General features: G+C 40.7%; 1 protein-coding gene across 1 annotated transcript in view; it reads left to right on the top strand.

Moving 5' to 3' along the window:
• The window catches only part of Fmn1 (formin 1), a 345,263-nt gene that overhangs the window by 2,196 nt on the left and 321,816 nt on the right, over positions 1–21,251 (top strand). The gene's annotated exons all lie outside the window — the stretch shown is intronic.

Raw genomic sequence — 21,251 nt, 5'->3', positions numbered from 1 at the left:
TAGAAGCAATAGTTTATATGAGCTTTTGAGTATTGTTTGTGTGTTTGTTTATCTATTTATTTGTGGTGCATAAAGTTGCCTCCAAGATTGCTTAACAGCCAGACTCAGAAAGGAGCAGGCAGAGAAGCAGCAGTTTGTCTCTGCCTTTGATGTCAGCATTGAGTAATTGGCCCATTGACCTAAATTCTACTGGTGATGCTATTGATGTCATTGTAGGGAATCTCTAAGAAGAAGGGCAGAGGCATGCTGTTTTTACTCATACGTCTGGAGGTTAGGTTTTGTTTTCTATAGTTTTGTGTCATGATTTATGACAAAAAAATACTTTTGTTACCAGAAAGGAAGCACCCAATCTAAGATGAAGATATTTGGGTGCATGGTGTGCTGGCCCATGCCTATAGTTCTAGCAGTTGGAAGGCTGGGGTAGGGAATCACAAGTTTAAGGCTGGCCTTGGCTACAGAGAGAATTTAAGGCCAGCCTGGACTACAGAGAGAGTTTTAGGCCAGCTGGACTTGACAGTGAAATTCTACCTCTGAAAACAAGACACAGTTTTCTTTTTTGGAAAAAGGAACTTGGCTCAGGTTTTCTTTTTTCTTTGCTATCTAGTCACCCAAAGAAGCACAAAGCAGCTGTTGAGTATCAAGAATGTCGTATTTATAGGTTACTACTGTGACTGGAGTAGGCATGCATAAGGTGCTAATGAGCTCCTCTGACTAGTCTGCTTGCTGTGATTAAATTTTTACATGGAAAATAATTTTGAGTGTTCAACCGTGAGTCCCAGTCCTTTGTTCTTGACCTTTTCCAAGCCAGTGTGCTCAAGCACTCAGGGTTTTGTGTGCCACTGTGCAGGTGATGAGAGCTTCAGCAGCATATGGTCAGCGTCTTAGGTCAGAAAATAACCTGTAATACAAGATATCATCTCTTCGGGAGTACTGGAATTTTATTTATAGAAAACTCATGTGGAATTTTGAGATAAAAATATTGATTCAGGAAAGAAGAGTCGCCAAAAAGCTTTCAGCTTCTCTTGAATCTGTGACAGTTAATAAATTCCTCTATGTTCCTGAGGCAGGGAGGTGTTTCTTTAAAATGTGTTAGATACCTTTTCCATCTTGTTTATTCAATATGTCGATCTTAGTTTGGTAAAACTGGCTACTTTCTGTCTCAAAAGGAAAGTCATAAAATTCTAAAATTCATATCATGTGCTTTGAAACTCTAATAATGAAAATACTTTCTCAGCATGGATGCTGGCAACTTGGACGCACTTGGCAAGTGAGCTGAGTGGAGTTAGAGGAGGAAGCAGAGTGTGGAATTGTTGCTTTAACTCTGAAGGTTCTGCTATGGGTCGTGGTGATGTCAACTTGACAGTCTAAATTCACCTGGAGATGGGCCTTGGGACATGCCTGTGGATGGTATCTTGATTATGTTTATTCATGTGGGGAGATCTATCTTAACTGTGCTTGGGACCACTCCCTTGGCAGGGAATCCCGGACCATATAAGATGAATAAAGCAAGCTAAGCACAGGCATATATTCATTCATTGCTCTCTGCTTGTGGGCTGTGGATGCAATACGACCAACTGCTTCAAATTCCTGCCGCTTTGGCCTGCCTGCATGGTGAACTCTGGGCCTAAATGAACCTTTCTCCCTTAAGTTGCTTTTCTCATGGTGTCTGATCACAGCAACAGGAAAAGCAACCAAGAGTTACAAAATGACATCAGATTCTAGGGTTCTGTGTACTCCTCATCCAGAATCTCTGCATTGAGTATATTTGTTTTTTTGCAAGATTTTTATCCCTTAGTTTAAGGATTGTCTTATGATATTTTGCAGTCTCCTATGTCGTAAAATCCACATCCTGTCTGGATTAAGGTCAGTTGTTTGTAAGCACATAAGAAGCCGTTCGGTTTCTGTTGGCGATTGACTGTCAACCCAGTGAAGGACAAATTCAGCAGATGACTCCATTTTCCACGTGGCTTCTCCCTGCAGCTGTTCATGATCACTGTTTTCACTTCGGCCCAGCCTTCCACTGAGATCTTAAGTAGTACTTTTAGGAGCCTGTTATTAAAATCACAGGATTTGCTGGGCATGGGGGTGCACACCTTTAAGCCTAGCACTCGAGGGCAGAAGCAGGCGGATTTCTGTGAGTTCAAGGCCAGCATGATCTGCAAGGCAAGTTCCAAAACAGCCAGGCCTCTTACACAGAGAAACCCTGTCTCAAAAATCAAAAACGAAAAAAACATCACAGAATTCCTTCATTATGGAGCCCTCCTATGCATCTAACTTTATAGAAGGAGTTGGAAAGTGGGAGGAGAGTGAAGTGGGAGAGTAGGGTTTCTGTCTTAGATGGAATCTCTTGGACTTTATCCCGAGACACTCCAACCCTATCTTACTGGCTCCTTCTTGAGAAGCATGGAGGAGGGAGAGTTCTAGTAGCTCCTTTGACCTATGGCATATCTTTTCATTCCTTTTCCTCTCTTCACGTTCCCTTCTCCAGCCAGAGTCCTTGCCATTTTTTGAATTATTCCTGCAGTGAGTTCAGATAGGGGATTTTTTTCTGTCTGGCTGCTTCTGTCTTGCTTCTCACATCCCCCACCCCCCTCCGTCTCAGTAGAGTTCTCAGTAGCAGCTGGCTGTCCAGAGGTAACCCATTTACCTTCACCCTACAGTGGTCCTTCATCTGTCTCCAACTCCCACCTTTTCCCCAAGTTAGCTATTAACTAGATTGAGTTTACGGTCTGTGGACATATATTTCCTGCGGAAATAACAGCTAGGTTATTCACCGAAGTGATGCGAGCAAGCTAATTGAAAGTCCTCATTAATTACTCAAGTAAGAGATTAACTCCTTGGGGTTTAGCATTTGGATTATTTTCAGGTTTTCGCTCAAAAGGCCTGTTTCTAGTTGGAAGACTCCAGAGTTTCAGGCAAGAAGTTAATTTTGAGTCGAAAGTGAAACCCACAACTTGCAAGACCAAGCTTTTAAATCCGGTGCCATTGCCAGCCATGCAGGGCATAGCATAGGGTATCACAAAGACCACTGAGCCATCTCCTGTTGACTTCATAAATTCTATCTCTCCATCCCATGCCCTATACACAGGAATTTCTTACATGTTGACAATATGATCAAGCAGAATATATACTAAATATGAAAATGGCCAGATTTTTCTTCTCATGGACTCCTCTGCTGATCACTTTATACTGGTTTTACAAGACTTTACTTTGGTAGAAGCTACTGAATGTTGCCAAGCCTTTGAGAAACGTATTTCCTTAAATTAACTTTGAGAGGTTTTTAGTTGTGCTAGCCTACATAACAGTGTTCGGGGGGCTTAGCATTGAGATTCTTTTTGGATTTTCTGTTTTCATTTACCTTTGATCTAAAATGAACTCCTTTAATGGCACAAGCATCACTTGACAGTGGTCTCACCACACTGAGAGAAAAATCCAGTCTTCCTTGTGTGGTTCAACAAACATGATTTTGGTCTTTGGAGTTAGTGAGGTCTGATGGAAACACATGCCTCAAGCACAGAGTTTCTTGGTTTTGAAATCATTTGACCAATTCTTATGCTCATAAAAGATGTAATTAATGTTGGCCTATTTAGAATTGAGAGGCACTCATGTAAAAAGAGTATATTGTATTTAATTCTTCTGTCAAACCTTTGGTTTCCCTCTGGGTTTATACTATGTGGAATATACATAAATTCTTTGAATATAAGCATTGAGGATTGATGTAATTTGATGAAATTTAAGGAAGCCCCAAATATTAAAAGACACATATAAGACACATATTTAGCTAACTTCAGAAATTGTGTAGTACATAGAAAGTTACCTGTAGTTGTGAATAGAGTAGAGAGATTTCAGAAATTGTATATACCTTATTATATCTAGACTATAGTAACTGAATTATTAACAGGAGATATTAAAGGGTCACCATTAAAATTATTAGTAGATATAATCTAGTGACCCTACTTTTAAGAACTTAGTTTAAATGAATGTATGATTATATGCATACATTTAATTACTATAGTGATTTAAATTTTATTATCATTATTGTGACTGTTATTTGTATGCATGTGAGTGATAGAGATGGTGTGCAGGCCACGAGGTCAGAGGACTGATTTGTGGTGTGAGTTCTCTGCGTCTCCCTTTATGTGGGCTCCAGGGGATAACTTCACATCATCAGGCTTGCATGACAAACACTTGACCTGCTAAGCATCTTGCTGGCCCTGTAGCAATTTGTATGCTTTCAAAACATCTTTAAAAAAATCCACCAATGGAAACATGTTTAAACTATAACACACTTTTCTTCTGTAATAGTACGACGCTATCTAAAGTACCAATATAGACTTCTAACAAGTTACAAAATAGTATGCAGGATGTTCTTGCTTCTTGTAAAACCACCATTACTTCTTCCCATATATAAACATATGTATTTGGCAAATGTTTGACTATCACGGAAATGGGTGTGAAGAACGATTGACCAGGTCATCGACATTCACAGGGCAAGGCGGTTGTACGTGGGTGATGGACTGGAAAGCAGTGAGAACTGGGTGTGTGGGAGTGCTCGCTTTCCTCCTCTGCCTGTTTCCACACTGTTTCCCCAGACGTAGGGTATATGTCACTTTTGTAATTTTGAAACCATTATTTTAACTATTGTATTTATTATTCTTATTTGTGTGTGTGTTTGTGTGTGTAGATGTGTGCTACTGTTTGTGCCCGTGCCCATGCAGGGGCCAATAAAATACCAAGTGTCTTCTCTGTTCCTCTCCACGTTACTCTCTTGAGACAAGCTGGCAGCTGGCAAGCCTCAGTGATCCTCCTGTCTCTGTTACCATAGAACTGGGGTTAGAGGTACAAATGCAGCCACACAGTTTCCCGTGTGGGTTCTTGGAATTTGAACTCAGGTTCACATGCTTACACTGAAATCTTTCTTACTGAGCTATTTTCTCTAATGCCAACTTTACTTATTTTTAATTACTTTTGTAAAAGTATTTTACAATTTACTTTATGCATTATTTTAAAAATTGTAGGGTGAGTCACACACCAAAATTAGCCAGACTCCCATACTGTATATCTCAATGGATTCTGCATAGTTAAAGTGGCCATTTGAAAGGGAATCTTCATAGTGTAAGAGGTTTGTACCATATCTAATATATTTTTGTCTACTTAGATACCACCAGAAATGAAAAAAAATCCATGACAGCATTAGAACTACAAAATGTTTAGTTTTATATTCTATTTAATAACTCATATTCATTGACTGCATTCAGTCTCTCTTCCTCTCCTAATGTCTAGATTTTTTCTCTTTTTGAAATACTGTACTGTACTCACATGTCCCTTTGTTTATGTACACATGTATCTTATTGGCTAAATTCTGTGTGTGAGGGACAACATGCTTCTTTTCCTTCTGAGATTGTGTGACCTTGTTTAATTAATACATTCTCAGTTCATCCATTTTCCTGGAAATTTTGTGCTTTTATTTTTCTTTAGAGATGAATTGTGTGTGTGTGTTCTTTTTAAGATTTATTTCATTTTATGTGTATGAATGTTTTGCTCACAGGTATATCTGTGCCCCATGTGAGTGCTTGATACCCATGGAAATCAGAAGAGGGCCTGGGATTCCCTGAAGCTGGATTTGTGTGTACTTGTGACCCTACATAGGGGTAGTTGGCATTGAACCAAGGTTCTCCACAAGAACGACAAGGCTCTTAACTGATGAGCCATCTCTCCATCCACATACAATTTTCATTATCCATTCGTGTATTGATGGACAACCGTGTTGATTGTAGTTCTTTGCTGTAGTGAATGAAGCAACAATAAATATGGCATGTAAACCTCTCCATGGTAGTGTATGGAGTTCTCTGGATATGTGCCCAGGAGTAAGAAAAATGGGCCATATGTAGTTCTATTTTTAATTTCTGTGAAATCTCAAAACTGATTTCCACCATGGCTGTATTTACTCCCCACCAACAGTGAATAAGGGTGTCTTTCTCTCCATTTGTTGCCAAACTTATTAATGATAACCATTCTGACTGGGGTGAGGTGGTATTTCAGAGTAGCTCTAATTTGTTTTCTTCCAATGGCTAGAGATACTGAATACTTTAAAAATACTTATTGACTATTTCTGCTTCTTTTTGATAAGTGTCTATTCATATCATCTGCCTGCTTTTTGAGTGATAGTTTTATTTCCTTGGTGTTTAATTTCTGCAGTTCATTGTAACTTCTAGGTGTTCATTCTCTTGCTTAAGTGTGGCTAGTAAAGGTTTTCTCCCATTCTATAGACTGCCTTCATGTTCTGCTGCTTTTCTTTGCTGTACAGAAACTTTTCATTCTCATATGGTCCCATCTGTTGATACTTTAGAGTTAGCGCCTATGCTTCTGCTGTTGTGTTTTCAAAGTCTGTAGGTAACCCAAACTCTAGAAGGGCGTCCCCTGTGTTTCGTCGAGAATCACACTTTTATTTTTTTAAGAAAAATCACAACAAAATATGCTTTATTGAGTGTCATATTTGTGATTCGTAGAGGGTAAGATTATAGTGAAAGCACATTTTTTTGTGTGTTTTCCCATACCTTCTAATGAAGCAGAAAACTCAACACTAACAATATAACACTTGTCCAAAAAAGGTAAAGATCTGGAGAGCCATGAGGGCAATGCCCTCAAGTGAGTATATCTGGTGGTAAACTTGAGAAGAGGAGAACAAAATCCAGAACCTAACCAAGAGAACAGTCTCGAGGGGCTCTTGGAGTCAACAGAGTTCCCACAGGAACAGACACCTCCAGGCCTAGGATAGTGGGGACAACAAGGGATGGAGCTGTCCCTGGAGCCTGAAGAAGGGACCAAAAGGAGAGGACCATGTGGCAGGAGCCGTAGATAGCCTGACTTTCTGAAGTAACTAACAAAGACCAAGTGGAAGGAAATCAGCAAGCTGCTGGTTATGGCCTTCAAGACCCACCCGCCAGGGCCCAGCCATGGAGAGGTGAGGGGTGGGGACTTGATGATGCAGATGAACTGTCTGCAGCATGAAGACCAAGAAAAGATTTGGTTATAGTTACCTTAGAGGAAGTCATTTCAGTGGAATGATTTACTTGTGAGTAGATGAGAAACAGCTGTGATTAGTGGGTGATGGGGATGTAGAATGGTAGCTAAGGTTTCCCCCCCCCAATTTATCAGTGAATACATGTGGAAAGTCAGAATGGTCCCTTAGACGGCCACAGAGTGAATGCAAAGATTGGGGAGCGAGGCACAGACTTATGTTTTGTTACAGAACAAAACTTTCTGAAGTAACTAACAAAGACCAAGTGGAAGGAAATCAGCAAGCTGCTGGTTATGGCTTTCAAGACCCACCCGCCAGGGCCCACTACAGCGTTTCCCTTCCTTTTCATATCTAATAGTTCTATGTTGAATCCGATTGACTATCTCTTTCATTGTTAAGAGTTCACACATAGAAGAAAATGAATTAGAAGACCCTCCCATGTAGTTTTTGGTCCATAGGTTCAAAAAGAAATTATCTGCTTTTTTAGAAACTAGAGCACATGTTCTCAACAATGATTGTATTGCTGTGCATGCTTTTTTTTCTTTTTTAAGAACATAGAATTAAATCTGTCTTACCCAGTTATCACAAATTGAGAAAAGCTGATCAATATATGAAGCAATCTACCAATGAACAATTTGTATTATGAGGTCAATATCCATACAAATAAATGATGGGTATTTCTCTCATTCACTATTGGTTTTGAGAAAGGGATATGCGTCAGAAATTCAGGCTGTTTGCAGCGAAGACCTGGTGTTTTAAATTCTCAAACTAACTCTTGGCCATGAATGTCTTTCCTGGACTGAGGTTGTGCTGTGCTATGAGGATAATGCCTTCGAATAAATAGTACTCTCTTCTATTATTGGATTCAGAGCACAAGAACCAAAACAAGATGGCAGTCTGTGGTAGCAGACTTGCAAAGCCATCTGAAAAAGTTCTGAAGATAATAGAAGTAGCCGAATTAACATCATGATTAAAATTAAAAGCTACCCAGATTGGAGAAATGTTTCAGAAGTAATAGCACTAGCCACTCTTCCAGAGGTTCTGAGTTCAATTCCAGCAACCACATAGTGGCTCACAATCATCAATAATAATAATAATAATAATAATAATAATAATAAGAAGAAGAAGAAGAAGAAGAAGAAGAAGAAGAAGAAGAGAAGAACCAGGAGTATTTTTTAAAAAAAGTAAAAGCTACTTTAAAATAAAAAATAAAAAGGAAGAATGAAAATAAGCTCTAGGAAATGGCACTACTTGGAAGGATTCGGACATGTGACCTTGTTGAAGTAGGGATGACTTTGTTGAAGGAAATGCGTCTCTGGTGTTGGGCTTTGAGGTTTCAGAAGCTCAAGCCAGGCTTAGTGGCTCACCTTCTCTCTTCCTGCTGATTCTGTTGAATCAGCTACCTCTCCAGCGACATGTTTGCCCACATGCTGCCATGTTTCCATCATGATGGTAATGGACTAAACCTCTGAAACTATAAGCCTGCCCCAATGAAATGCTTTCCTTTATAAGAGTTGCTGTGATCATGGTGTCTTTTCACAGCAAGAAAAACTCTAAGACAAAGGTATTAAACTTTAAGAAAGTTTAATGCATGCTTATATATATGTGTGTGTGTGTACAAATATATATGTACACACACACACAAAACCATTCTTTCAGATTGTCGTAGATTGAGACATCTAAAGACTCATACTGTTGAGTCTGCCATCATGGTGGCACACGCCTTTAAACCCAGAACCTGGGAAGTAGAAGTAGGTTGATCATTATTATCTATAGGCCAGCCTGGTCTACACAGTGAGTTCCAGGCCAGCCAGAGCTACATAGTGAGACCCTGTCTGAAAACAAATAAATAACCCAAACCAACAACATGAAACACCTCACACTTTTGAATTACATGCCTTTTATCTAACTGATGAAGCTGAATATTGAATATTGAAGATACATGTTTTATTCCATTCCTTAGGAATTCTCTGAGTGGGGGTGCTTTCTTAGAATAGTGAAAACCTTAACGACCACTCTGGACCCACCTTCTTTCTCTTGATGACTGTTATTATGTAATGACGCTTTTCATTTGCCAGATTTCACCCATTTTCGTCTATTTAAATAATTACCTTTTTAAAAAATAGTATCTTACTGTGCAGACCAGACTAGCCTCAAACTCAGCATTCTGCTGGGCTGGGATTGTAGGTCTGAATCACCACACCCAGCTGAGTAATTCATAGGCATAAGTCAAACCATACTGAATGGTCCATGGGACGTGTAGCTCAGGCACGCCATCACCTAACAGTCCTCTGCACGGCCTGGCAATGCGGCCTCCTGTTATAGTGTACTGTGGAGTCTCCCCACCCCCACAGGGAGGCCTGCAAGTCGTTTTCATCCTTATAATTTTTCCCTGTGTTTTAAACCCGATTCTTCCCATGGGACCCAGAGCCTTAGAGGAAAGGGGTTAGAACTAGGTCAGAGTTAGAATTCAGACATGTAGAAGATGCAGATGGGTTTGAGGGGTCCTTGTAGGACAGTTGTTAAGATAAAGGATCACTGAGCAATGGTAAGAGTACTGTGAAAGAAGTTTGGGCCGAGAATATCTTGGCAGACATTCCCTGCCCCCGGCAAGAGTATCTCTATCTCTGTGGAGAAGGGAGTTTGGAAGAAGCAGAGGCCTGGTATTTGTTGTCAGACATCAACAGCTTGCAGGGTAGACACTCAAGACAAGCAGAGCTCTTCCTGCTAAGAAACAGGCTGAGACACCATGGCAGAAGCTGTTAGTACCTCAAGAAGAGAAATGTGACTGAATAGAGCAGCAGGCCCCCAAAGAGTGGATCCAGCAGGCATCACTGGGGAGAAGGGGCTTTGGAACAAGGCCTAAATCCTTGCAATTCCCGTGCCTTAAAAGTCTTGTAACAATTGTATTAGGTTCGCGTATTTCTTCCTAAGCCATGATACCTTTTGTTCCTTGTGAACTTGATTCCTGCATCTGAGTTTTCTGTTTAGAGGAAAAGCTGCCAAACCGTCCAGTGAGTTATGAAGTCACAGGCTTCCAGACTCCCCCAGAGGAGTTGTGGAAAGCGCATAACACGTGCAGCTTGAGACTCCCTTCCATTCCCCCTAGAATTCGACGCTGTCTGGGCATGTCTGCCTAATTAGAAGGCTGGGTCCATCTATTCCTTGAATCTACAGAGGAATATCACAACACACAACTCATCTGAAAGAAGTGGGGATTTCAGGCCCATTGGAGACGGCCAGCTTCACAGGGGGAAGATAAGTCTGAAAGCACATGAGTCATGTCCCCCAGGTCTTCTAGCTCCTGGGCTCCTAGGAAGCTCAAGTCTGTATCCTAGGAAGAGAAAACAACAGAAAATAACATCAATATTTAATGCTACAGAAATTTCTTCGGGACATTAAAGATACAAACTGTGTAGCAGAATGTACTAATAGGTATGCGGGCTCTCCACTAGGGGAGCTTTGGAAGGAGCACAACAAACATAATTCAGTGGGGGTGAACTAGATTTTATCTTTTCCTAAGGAGAAGTGGAATATATAGGCAGCTGTGCCTTGAGCAATCCTTCTGGCACCTTTGATTGGAGAAGAACCTCGTGCCAATTTTGTTAGCAACAAGAGGCACCTTAAGCAACCAGAATGCAAGAGAACAGTGCCTGTGGGGTTGCACATAACATCCCCGAGTTCCCTTAATTTCTAGACAAGTCCAGGAGGAGTTGGTGCATCTGTAGGGGAAGCCTAACCCTGAAGATGGGTATAGGCAGCTTATTTTGCACCTTAATATCAAATCCAGAATGTTCTCTCTCTCTCTCTCTCTCTCTCTCTCTCTCTCTCTCTCTCTCTCTCTCTCTCTCTCTCTCGTTTTTCGAGACAGGGTTTCTCTGTGGTTTTGGAGCCTGTCCTGGAACTAGCTCTGTAGACCAGGCTGGTCTCGAACTCACAGAGATCCGCCTGCCTCTGCCTCCCGAGTGCTGGGATTAAAGGCGTGCGCCACCACTGCCCGGCATCAGATTGTTCTCTTGTGAACCAATGACACAGTATCATTGAAAATGCTTTATAAATCAGCAGGAAATGTTAACTTTATTTTTAACTACAATTTACTGTCAGCCTATGGGGCTAGAAAGGACTTTAACAACCCATCATTTGTTTCTGTTTTCCAGTGATAAAATCATGCTTTAAATAATAGCTTAGAACTGATTGCTTTGTGTGAAGTTGTTTCTTTGTTCTTGATTAAGTTGGCTACATTTGTTTCTAGTTCTGGATCATGTTACAATGTGTTGTATTGTATTGTTTTGTTTTGTTTGAAACAGGGTCTCACTTTGTAGCCCAAACTGGCCTTAAACTCATGGCAATCCTCCTGCCTCAGATTCCTGAATACTGACTGGTCTTTTAGTCATGGAGTTACCCATGGTTGGCTTGCTTCTTTTTTTTTTTAAGGTATTAGTTTACATGATATCTTTGCCTCTTTGTACAAGCTAATAATGAATTTTCTAACAAATCTGTAAATATTTTAAGTAAAAGGATTATTTATATATGATGTCTCTGATATATTTTATAAAGCCTAGTTTAAATGGTTCACAGTATTCTTTCAAAATAATTCTGGTGTAAAATTTTAATTAAGCCACAAAGAAACTAAAATTGAATATTTGATTACTATTGTCATTGCAATATAAAATCATAAGTTAAGTTGGGAGATAGCAAACAACAAGAGAAACAAAAGCTCCTTCCTACTAATTATATACAGACCATATTTTCTCTCTTGAAAGCATTCTCAATTTCTATAACTGCAATCTATCCAGTTCCTCCTGATTTCTGTATCATTTTGTCAGGGGGATAGGTTTCCGCCTTCACTTGGCTGTGTCACTTCATAATAACATGCATCTTATAGCAAAAGTCCTCATTGCTGTATCTGTTAGAAGCCCCGTCAGACTCTTTAGGTTTATGATTTGCATTTCCTTAATAGCGGGTCAACTTGTGCTGATGTTTTTAAATATGCTTGTCGAGTTTTATCAACAGCAACCTTTCAACTTCCAGTGACCAGGAAGTTGGCTGGTGTCATCACAAATGTGAAGGCCTGTCATAGCTTCTGTGACGACACAGGAGTGGAGGAAGTCTGAAAATGTGATTGAGTGACTATAATCTGTGTAGACAGTGGCTCAGAGGGATGGCACATTGCCCTTTAGAGCATTCGGACATATGGTTGGACATTCCTTTAGCTGACTCCCATGAGGGAATAGGGTTGGTTTGCCTCCGCCTTGTCCTTGGTGTCCCATTACCACCAAGAACTCACTAGACTGCTGTTGGAGCACAGTGGAATTGAAGCTAATGTTCCTATTGTCCTCAGAGTCAGCACTGGTATTACATATATGTATAATCAATTTGAATATCTGAAACATTCTTTGTACTCAATAAGAGTTTCATTAAATAGTGAAGGAATTGACGGATGGTATAAATCTTGTCTGCAAACTGACCATGGGGACAGTGTTGTCCCATTTGCCCTATGTTAAACAGAATGAAATTGCTTCCTGCTATATTATGTGATTGCCATTGTATCAGACACTGTTACAGTGCAATCAATCTTATAACAACTTACCCCTGAAAAGTTTTAAGGAGCCTAGGGTCCACAGAAGGTGAGCATGCGATTAAATGAAAAGGGCACTCACAGAGAAGCCTTTCTGTGTGACAAATTTATCAGGACGGATCTTAAATTTTATAATGAAACTTAATGTTTTTGTCGAAGCCAGGGGTAGTCAGGTAATCAAGCAACATAGAAGCCAGAGTCATTCAGCATTTCCTGTGCTCCACCGGTCACAGATTAACCGTGTTGTATTATGCATGATCAAAGGCTGGCACCTTTGCACTTTGCCTTGCTCGGGCTGTGCTTTATGGCCCGTGTCCATGAACTAGAAGACTGGGCAGGTGCCTATTGGTGCTCTTGGCCATGATCCAGCAATGTCTACAAAGCTCTGATGAGTGAGTGCCTAATGCCCACTGTTGGAGCTCACCTGCTGTGTGAACGCATTGTGGTAGGAAACTTAATACCAGTGCAGCCATAAGCTGAGGTCACAGGACTGGCTTTAAAAGCTACCAGCAGAACCCACTCTAAGATGTCCCACTGATCTGCCTGTAAAGTCTGTGCTATCAGCTCGCAAAGCAAGATATCTATAGAATTCCGAGAGCAGAAGCTAAAGAGAAGGCAGGAAAGGGATGGATGGACCTGGACAACGGCTGAAAGCTCTGAAGGTGTTAAGAAATGGGGACTTTTGAGAGCCCCAAGGACCTTTATTCTGAAGAATTTCTTTAGTTTTACTACAGCACATAACTCAATCACAAAGGCTGTGGTGGGCCTTAAGGTCCTGAACAAGAGGGCGTTATTCTGGGCATGTACACAGGAATCTTGAGATCTTCAAGTCCTCCCTAACACAGTGAGCCTTTGTATTCTATGACTTATCATTTCCTCTCTGGTCTTGTCTTCTGCCTCTTCTATCAAAACTTTGTCCCCGCAACTTTCCCTGAAGTACTGTAATAGGTTGCCCCATTTCTGGAGCATACTAATCATAACATATTGGTGTCACAGGATGCTAGGGATAAACATTCTGGGTCAAATTCTGGCTCTACCTACAGCTAGAAGATTGATAACTGTTTTACTTAGTCTGTGAATCAGAATGATACACACACACACACACACACACACACACACACACACACACCTCCATGTGTATTGAAGAGCTTGGCTTAGTGTCTAACACATAATTCTCCAAAAACATCACAAAGTATTAAAGGCTTTGTTCACATATTCTTTTCCTATTCTTAGCCTTAGTCACATAAAGCTTCAGACTTTGCATGTGTTGGAAAGTTGGAAGAAGGGAAGAGAGAAGCCCCTGAATTTAAAACTTTTCTATAAAGTTATTTCAGCATAACACATTCTTTTAAATTCCTGATGTCTTCTACATTATAAAATCTCTCATTTCTCTCATTGTAGATAAGCATCGTTTTGTATTCTCGCAGAAATGTATACATAATGTTTATCGGACACCATCGTAATTATTTGTTTAATCTACCTAAACTTTGAACTCTGTGGAAGCAGATACTCTGCCATTACTCACCTCTGAACCTCTGTTTTATGTTGTATCACTACACAGCTTGCAGACATGTCCAATCTGTAGAGCCACACTCTCCCCAAGATAGCTATAAATGTGGCACAACACAAAACAAAGAATTTTATTCTTGTGGCGTGTTGTTGTAACTATTAGTGGTTCTTAGGTATTAACTTTGCAATGGCAGTGTCATATCCTCATGCCAAAAAGTTGGACATGTCTGATGGGCTGTGTCACATAAGTGCTAGGTTAGTAATTGCTGAATGAAGGTGTCCACGTATTATGCATAAGTGATTCACCAATGCCAAAGGAGATGTGATCATCGGAGATGCTAACTCAGGGAGAGTCAGCAAGGCTGAGAGCAGTGCTGGTTACAGTGTGGTCTCTGGGCAGCAGCATTATTGACCACAAGCAGAAAGTGCTTAAAATGTCATTTGTAAGGCTGCATCCCATAGACCTACTGAATCAGAAGTATGGGGGCTGGGATTGAGCAGTTTGTACTTAATCACTTGAATAGAAACCAAGATAATAGCATGTTATACTAATATACAGCTACATTAAATGAATTGAAAATCTTCTTCACCAAAAGATTTTATTAGGCAAATGACAAAGAGTTATGTTCAGCAAATAACTGAATTACCACTATATATAAATAGTTTGAGTAACTGTTATAGGTTCATCAGATTTAGGAACTTGTACACTATGAATATAAATATATTTTTTATGTTTTTGTTATCTCACTGCTGATTCTTGTGCATTGCTTTTATATGGGAAGGGGAGGAGTCTTGTGAACATTTTCCTGTCTGTGATTTTCTGCTGTGGTCATAATTTTTTATATGGTCATAAGAGTGTACATTCTGGCCTCAATGCAGATGTCTTCAAGTGATTATGGATGCTGGCCAAGTGCCAGCTGCTGCCCTACAGTCCAAGATGCTACTATTCCAAATTGGATTTGAGTCCACATTAGCATGCTAGTATATAGTGTTTATAATCAATTTTGCATTATTTGCTAATATGTTTGAGCTATTGGACTTCATTTACTAAGAGTATTAAAACATCAAATCGCAACCACACATCTGAAGCTTTTCTTTCACAAGCAACAGTCCTGCCATTGCGTTGCCATCTTCCTGATGTCTTTAAGAACAAACGTCTTGAAAAATCATGTGATGATGTATGACCAGACTCACAAACAGCCTTTGTCGGGAAACTGGGCCACTCTCGTCACTACACAAGATGCTTAATCTTTTCCCCTATATATTTGGAGAAAACTTGTGTCTTTTTGTCCTTTGGACTGTTTTTTTCTTTCAGAGGATGAGGTCCACCTTCTGAAGACTCACTTGCCTTTTGATCACCTCCCCTTCTATTGACTAAGAAAGCCATAATCCACACAGTTGTTCAACTGAGCTGGGTTGAGGAAAACACCCCGGTTTGGAAGGCAGCAGGCTCACTATTATACCACTACACTTTTGTCTTGAAATCCCAGGCTATAGGAGATCATGAGCATGAGCAATCCAGCAAGCATCACTCCTCCTTAATTTCTATTTCAAGTTCCTGTTTGAGTGTCTGCCCCGACTTTCTTCACTGATGGTGTGTGAGCTGGAGGTATGAGCTAAATAAACCCTTTCATCTCCCAAGCTGCTTTGGGTCCAAATGTTTTATCACTGATGTGTATCATAGTGTGTGGCATTACTGTGTGTGTATGTGTGTACATCTGCATGGGCCTGTAGATTCCAGAGGTCAACGTTCATGTCTTCTTCTATTGCTCTCTACCTTACTCTCTGAGGCGGGCTCACCCACTAAACATGGAGTTTACTAATTGGGTAGCAAACCCTAAGAATCCACCTGTTTATTCCTCTCACTTTTGCTAGCACTGCAGGCTGTCTCAGCCACCTGGGTGTCTTGGATTCAAAGAGAGGACTCACCAGTTCCAAGTGTCTTTTCTAGAACATCACAGTCTTGAAAGCGAGGGCTGAAAACACAGATGCTCTGTCATGATCCCTTTGTTTTCTTTTTTGATATACCTCCACATGTCACTACAAGATTAGTTCTATTTGTGAAGGGCTCCTAACTGATCACTGTGCGCAGTGTATCTTGCATTTAAATGTGGTCCCCACACTCAGATTAATTAAAGTGGATCAGCAGATAGCTTGTTTCTTTTTACCCACTGACAGAATAGGGTATTCAGACCAAATGGGTCTTTTTCATGCAGTGCTTCTCTTTTGAATATATTACTACCTGGTGGTAGCATCAGGCTTATTTTTAATCCTAAAAAATGAGACGAGTATATTTTGCCTGAGACATAAAGTATGTTGACATGTGTTTTAAAAAATAAAAGGTAACCCTCAGGAATAAGCTCTTGGAAGCACATACCCTCAAGGAATTTCAGCAGTTTCTAATTTCTTTTTCTAAAGCCAATGACAGGTCTCCACGCTCCATATATGATTTAGTTGGTGGTAACTGTACTTTCTAGTGATTATAATATATTGTTGAGGGGATCCCTAGGTTGGTCCCTTCATGTTGAAGAGAATGAAAAACAAGGCTCTACCCACATGTGATATTGAGTGGCCGGATATGCTGGGTCTTCCCACTTCCGTTTTGGGGTTCCCCTTTCTTTATAGGATGCTCCTACTACCGGCTTATAGGTAACTTGAAGTGTATATGAATCTTCAGTTACTTCGAGTTTGTACTACAATAGATATCTAAGTATTTATTTTGGATCTTAAATTTTCTCTATAAGTAATTTCTTTAAAAATATTTTATGGATATTATGCCTAAAAGTATGTGTTGCGGTATGTGTGTGCCTGGTGTCTCAGAGGCCAGAAGAAGGTGCTGAGAGTTGTCGTGTGTGTGCTGAAAATCAAACCCAGGCCCTCTGGAAGAGCAGCCAGTGCTCTTAAGCCCTAAAAGGAACTTATTGATGCCCTTAATATTATTATCACGAATTAATCGCTACTAGCATCTATGCCCAATGGGATAAGCAACTTCCACAATATGCCATTCCAACTTTTACTCAATATGGATTAAGAGACAAGATTTTGAAAAAATACTTTTAGTTTGGTACTTAAATCATCACTTACACTTAAATTCTAAATATAATACATAGTCATTGAAATACTATTTGCAATATTCCTGGACTTCTTTTTGCCAATGAATCTCTGAGGATGGTGGCTCTGAGTCTCATCTGATTCTAAGCCCCTGAATTCTCTAATTTTTTTGAGAATTTATTTATTTATTAAAGATTTCTGCCTCCTCCCCGCCACCGCCTCCCATTTCCCTCCCCCTCCCCCGATCAAGTCCCCCTTCCTCATCAGCCCAAAGAGCAATCAGGGTTCCCTGCCCTGTGGGAAGTCCAAGGACCACCCACCTCCATCCAGGTCTAGTAAGGTGAGCATCCAAATTGCCTAGGCTCCCACAAAGCCAATACGTGCAGTAGGATCAAAAACCCGTTGCCATTGTTCTTGAGGTCTCAGTAGTCCTCATTGTCCGCTATGTTCAGTGAGTCCAGTTTTATCCCAGGCTTTTTCAAATCCAGGCCAGCAGGCCTTGGTGAGTTCCCAATAGAACATCCCCATTGTCTCAGTGTGTGGGTGCACCCCTCGCGGTCCTGAGTTCCTTGCTCGTGCTCTCTCTCCTTCTGCTCCTGATTTGGACCTTGAGATTTCAGTCCGGTGCTCCAATGTGGGTCTCTGTCTCTGTCTCCTTTCATCGCCTGATGAAGGTTAATATTCAGGAGGATGCCTATATGTTTTTCGTGAATTCTCTAATTTTAATAACAGACTCAGACTCCGCTCATATCCCACAGTGAACTGATGCCTGGAGGGTGAGTTTAAGAAATAATGTTTTTTTCTGACTTTAATTATGGATCATTTGTTACTTTTGGGAAAGTAATATTTGATAAAGATACTTCCTGGTCTTTCTGAAAGGTCCCTAAGAATCTCCTTCACTAACTGCCTTCTACATGTGCTTCGATCTCTCATTCACTTGGTGGACTCTTCTCTATTTAAATTTAAAAAGTTGTAGTTGCTTCAACTGTATGGTTCTCCTGTGCTTGATCAGATGGTGAGTGAAGGAGGTGTCATGGAATGGAGCAAGCTGGAATTCTGCTGCTGGGATGTAACACGCATCATAGAAAGCCTCTTCAGTTTTCTCTCTGCTGGGAAAAAAACAAAACATACATCACAGAGTTCTTAGGAAGAGTCTATGCAGTGGACATTGCAGTGTTAGTCAATCATATTTCCGGGGTGTGCCAATAGGAATAACTCCTGGCAACATTTCTGCTTCTGCGACTGCCACAGTATACTACTCCTGTTGCCTTTCTGGAAGCCTTAGCCAGCGAGCTGTTAACCCTGAGGGTTAGATTTTGATTGGATATTCAAGGCCACCATGATTGGATGTGTCAGCAAAGATAAGAGTTATGTTTCTGATTTCCGCAATAATTTCTCCACTTTTCTTCCCTGCCACTTTTATCTAAGAGAATGCATAGCAAATGGGCTCAAAAAGACCAGTGTATGAGTTCAAAGTGGCTGGAATCAGTAAATTGCATTTCTCTAGTCTAGAGCTACGCTTTCTTTTTTCTTGTCTGCACTCCCAGCGTATAGCCGACAGATAGTGAGCATTTCACACAGCATTTGAGACGAAGCAGACTCCCTTCTAAACTGCAGTGGCAAGGTTTTGGTACTGAGAATTTCTCATGTAGAATCTGGTTGTTTTCAATCTCTCTTCGTACTTCAGATATGAGGGGGTTACTAAACCATGAAAGTTGGAGTGAGACCATAGTGAGGCCTGGCCACAATATCTGAATAACAATTGAAGACGTAGATCCCAGGTCAGACTAGACCAAAGCTCAGAATGTTCTTGTAGACATCGAACAATGGCATTCATAAAGAAAATATAAAGATTTTCATTTTTGTTAAATTCCAGAGTATCATTTGCCACGTGTATTTTGTTGCAAATCATCTGCCTAGGTAAATCTCCACTGAACTGTATATAGTTGCTTATTGTCAAATAATTTTTGTTCTCATTATAAGTTTATAAGTTAAAGAATAGTTCTTGCCAAGAGCTTTGTTATAGTAGACTAAGAAGCCTTATCTAATTGTTCTAAACAAGAGTTTCTTACCTAGAATTAGTAGACACAAAATAAGCATTACCTCTTAACAGAATGCTGCTTTACTGAGAATACTTCATACATTAAACTAGTACCAACTTAAAACATATTAAAATATGCTAATAACAAAATAATTTTTATCTGCTTGTACTACTTTAAGTACTAATTCAACAAATGCTAGCTTTACATCAGTGAAGGGTTTTATTCCTACAGAAGAAAGGACTTAATTTAATCTGGAGAATATATTTGAGAAAGAGAAGTCTCTTCAGACTTTAGAATTTTAAACTGTGTTGAGACTCTGAAAGACTATGGGGACTTTAGAAGTTGTACTAAATGCAGTTTGTACTATGATGTGAGCACAAGGGAGTGGAATGTGGTGGTTTAAGTGAGATTGTCCCCCATTAGCTCATGTATTTGAATGTTTGGTCCCCAGTTGGTGGCACTGGGAAGGACTAGGAGGTGTGTCTTTGTTGGAGGAGGTGTGTCAGTGGGAGTGGGCTATAACATTTTGTACGCAAGAGTTAACTCTATCTGCCTTGCATCGTTCTCAATGCGCGAGCTCTCAGCTGCCGCTCCACTTCCATGCCTGCCTGCTCATATGTTCCCCACTGCGATGGCTATGGACTCTAACCCTCTGAAACTGTACACCCCAAATTAGTGTTTTCTTTTCTAAGTTGCCTCATTCATAGTGTTTTATCACAACAATAAAAAAGTAACTACAGCATCTAGTAAAACCGGAGAAAGCAGAACTGCTAAGCGAATCTAAGACTCAGTGTGTCCATGTTGAAGTTCAGTTGACAGGAGGGCTGGGTGGTGCTGGACAAAGGCACTGGGAGTCAACCAAGCTGTGCTTGGGAGGAGCTGGCAGACACGAAAATGATGCCACTGTAAAGGAACCCTGCTCTGGTCATGTCGTATTGGCAAGAGGGAGTGAAAGAGGAAGCTGGAGAGGACAAGATGCGACAGCTGCAGAGTACAGTGACTAGGAGTTGCTGATGCATATCGATCTATGTCTGTGGATAGGAATCTAATACGTGTAAGCGTAGACATCAGTGATCATGTTCCATGGACAGCCTTTCCTGGAGACTGTTCTCTGCACTGAGTCTCATCCATTTCTCTTCTCTCATCCCTTCCTTTCTTCCGTTTCTCAACCCTGACTCTGACCCTACCTGCATCTTCACATCTGTGCCTTTGGACATTGGCTCTCAGACTGCAGTAGTATCAACAGCAGACTTCATGGATACCTGGTATTGACTAGACACTTCATAAATGCTGTAGGTAATTCAAACCAAATCCACTCACTTGCTGTCTTCATTTTATAGAGAATGAAAGGCAAGACAAAGTCAGAGACGTGAAGCTGTTCTAGTCCAGGTGAGAAAGTTACAACCACCATGCATATAAGGGCAAAATGGAGTCTCTTATTAAACAACAACCAAGAGCATCCTCTTTCACCAAAGAACTCTTGGTATTGAAGCTCAGGGTACAGCATTTATAAAAGCAAAACCCACCCAAACCAAAATGATGTCATTGTCAGGTGTGGGTCGGGGGGACCTGATAACATTTGTTTTGGCCAAACACATCAGCTGTTATGGTTATACATTTGGTCACAGTCATAGTAAGTCCCAAATGCACTGCCAAGGTGGGCTTGACTGATCAGGGGTTAGAGACCAAAAGGTGCCTGAGCTGGCACAAAATGGAGTCAGGGTAAGATCAGGACAAGATGGTGTTACCTCAGTCACTTCAAAGTTCATAGCCTGGGTCCCACATTGCTGTCAGGGTGCAGAGGCAAACTCAAGCTTGACCAGCTGCAGTTGCGGTCCTAAATCTGATTACCATGCCTCCTTTCACAGGAGACAGAGAGTAGAGTGAAAACCTGGAGTCAATTTGCTAAGCTAGCCACATGGTTCCTTAGGAGACTGTGGTACCTGGGATTCCCTGTTTCCCTAAGGTCGATCACATAAAGAACTGTGAGGGCTGGCAGACAAGATGGCTCAGCAGTTAAAACAATTTCCCCACAGGTAAGAGAATGAGA

The sequence above is a fragment of the Alexandromys fortis genome, unplaced genomic scaffold, assembly GCF_014885135.2.
Source record: "Alexandromys fortis isolate MF-2015 unplaced genomic scaffold, M_Fortis_MF-2015_v1.1 scaffold_6, whole genome shotgun sequence".
Taxonomy (NCBI): Eukaryota; Metazoa; Chordata; class Mammalia; order Rodentia; family Cricetidae; genus Alexandromys; species Alexandromys fortis.
Note: the sequence above shows the minus strand (reverse complement) of the source record. Positions and strands in the feature narration are given on the sequence as shown.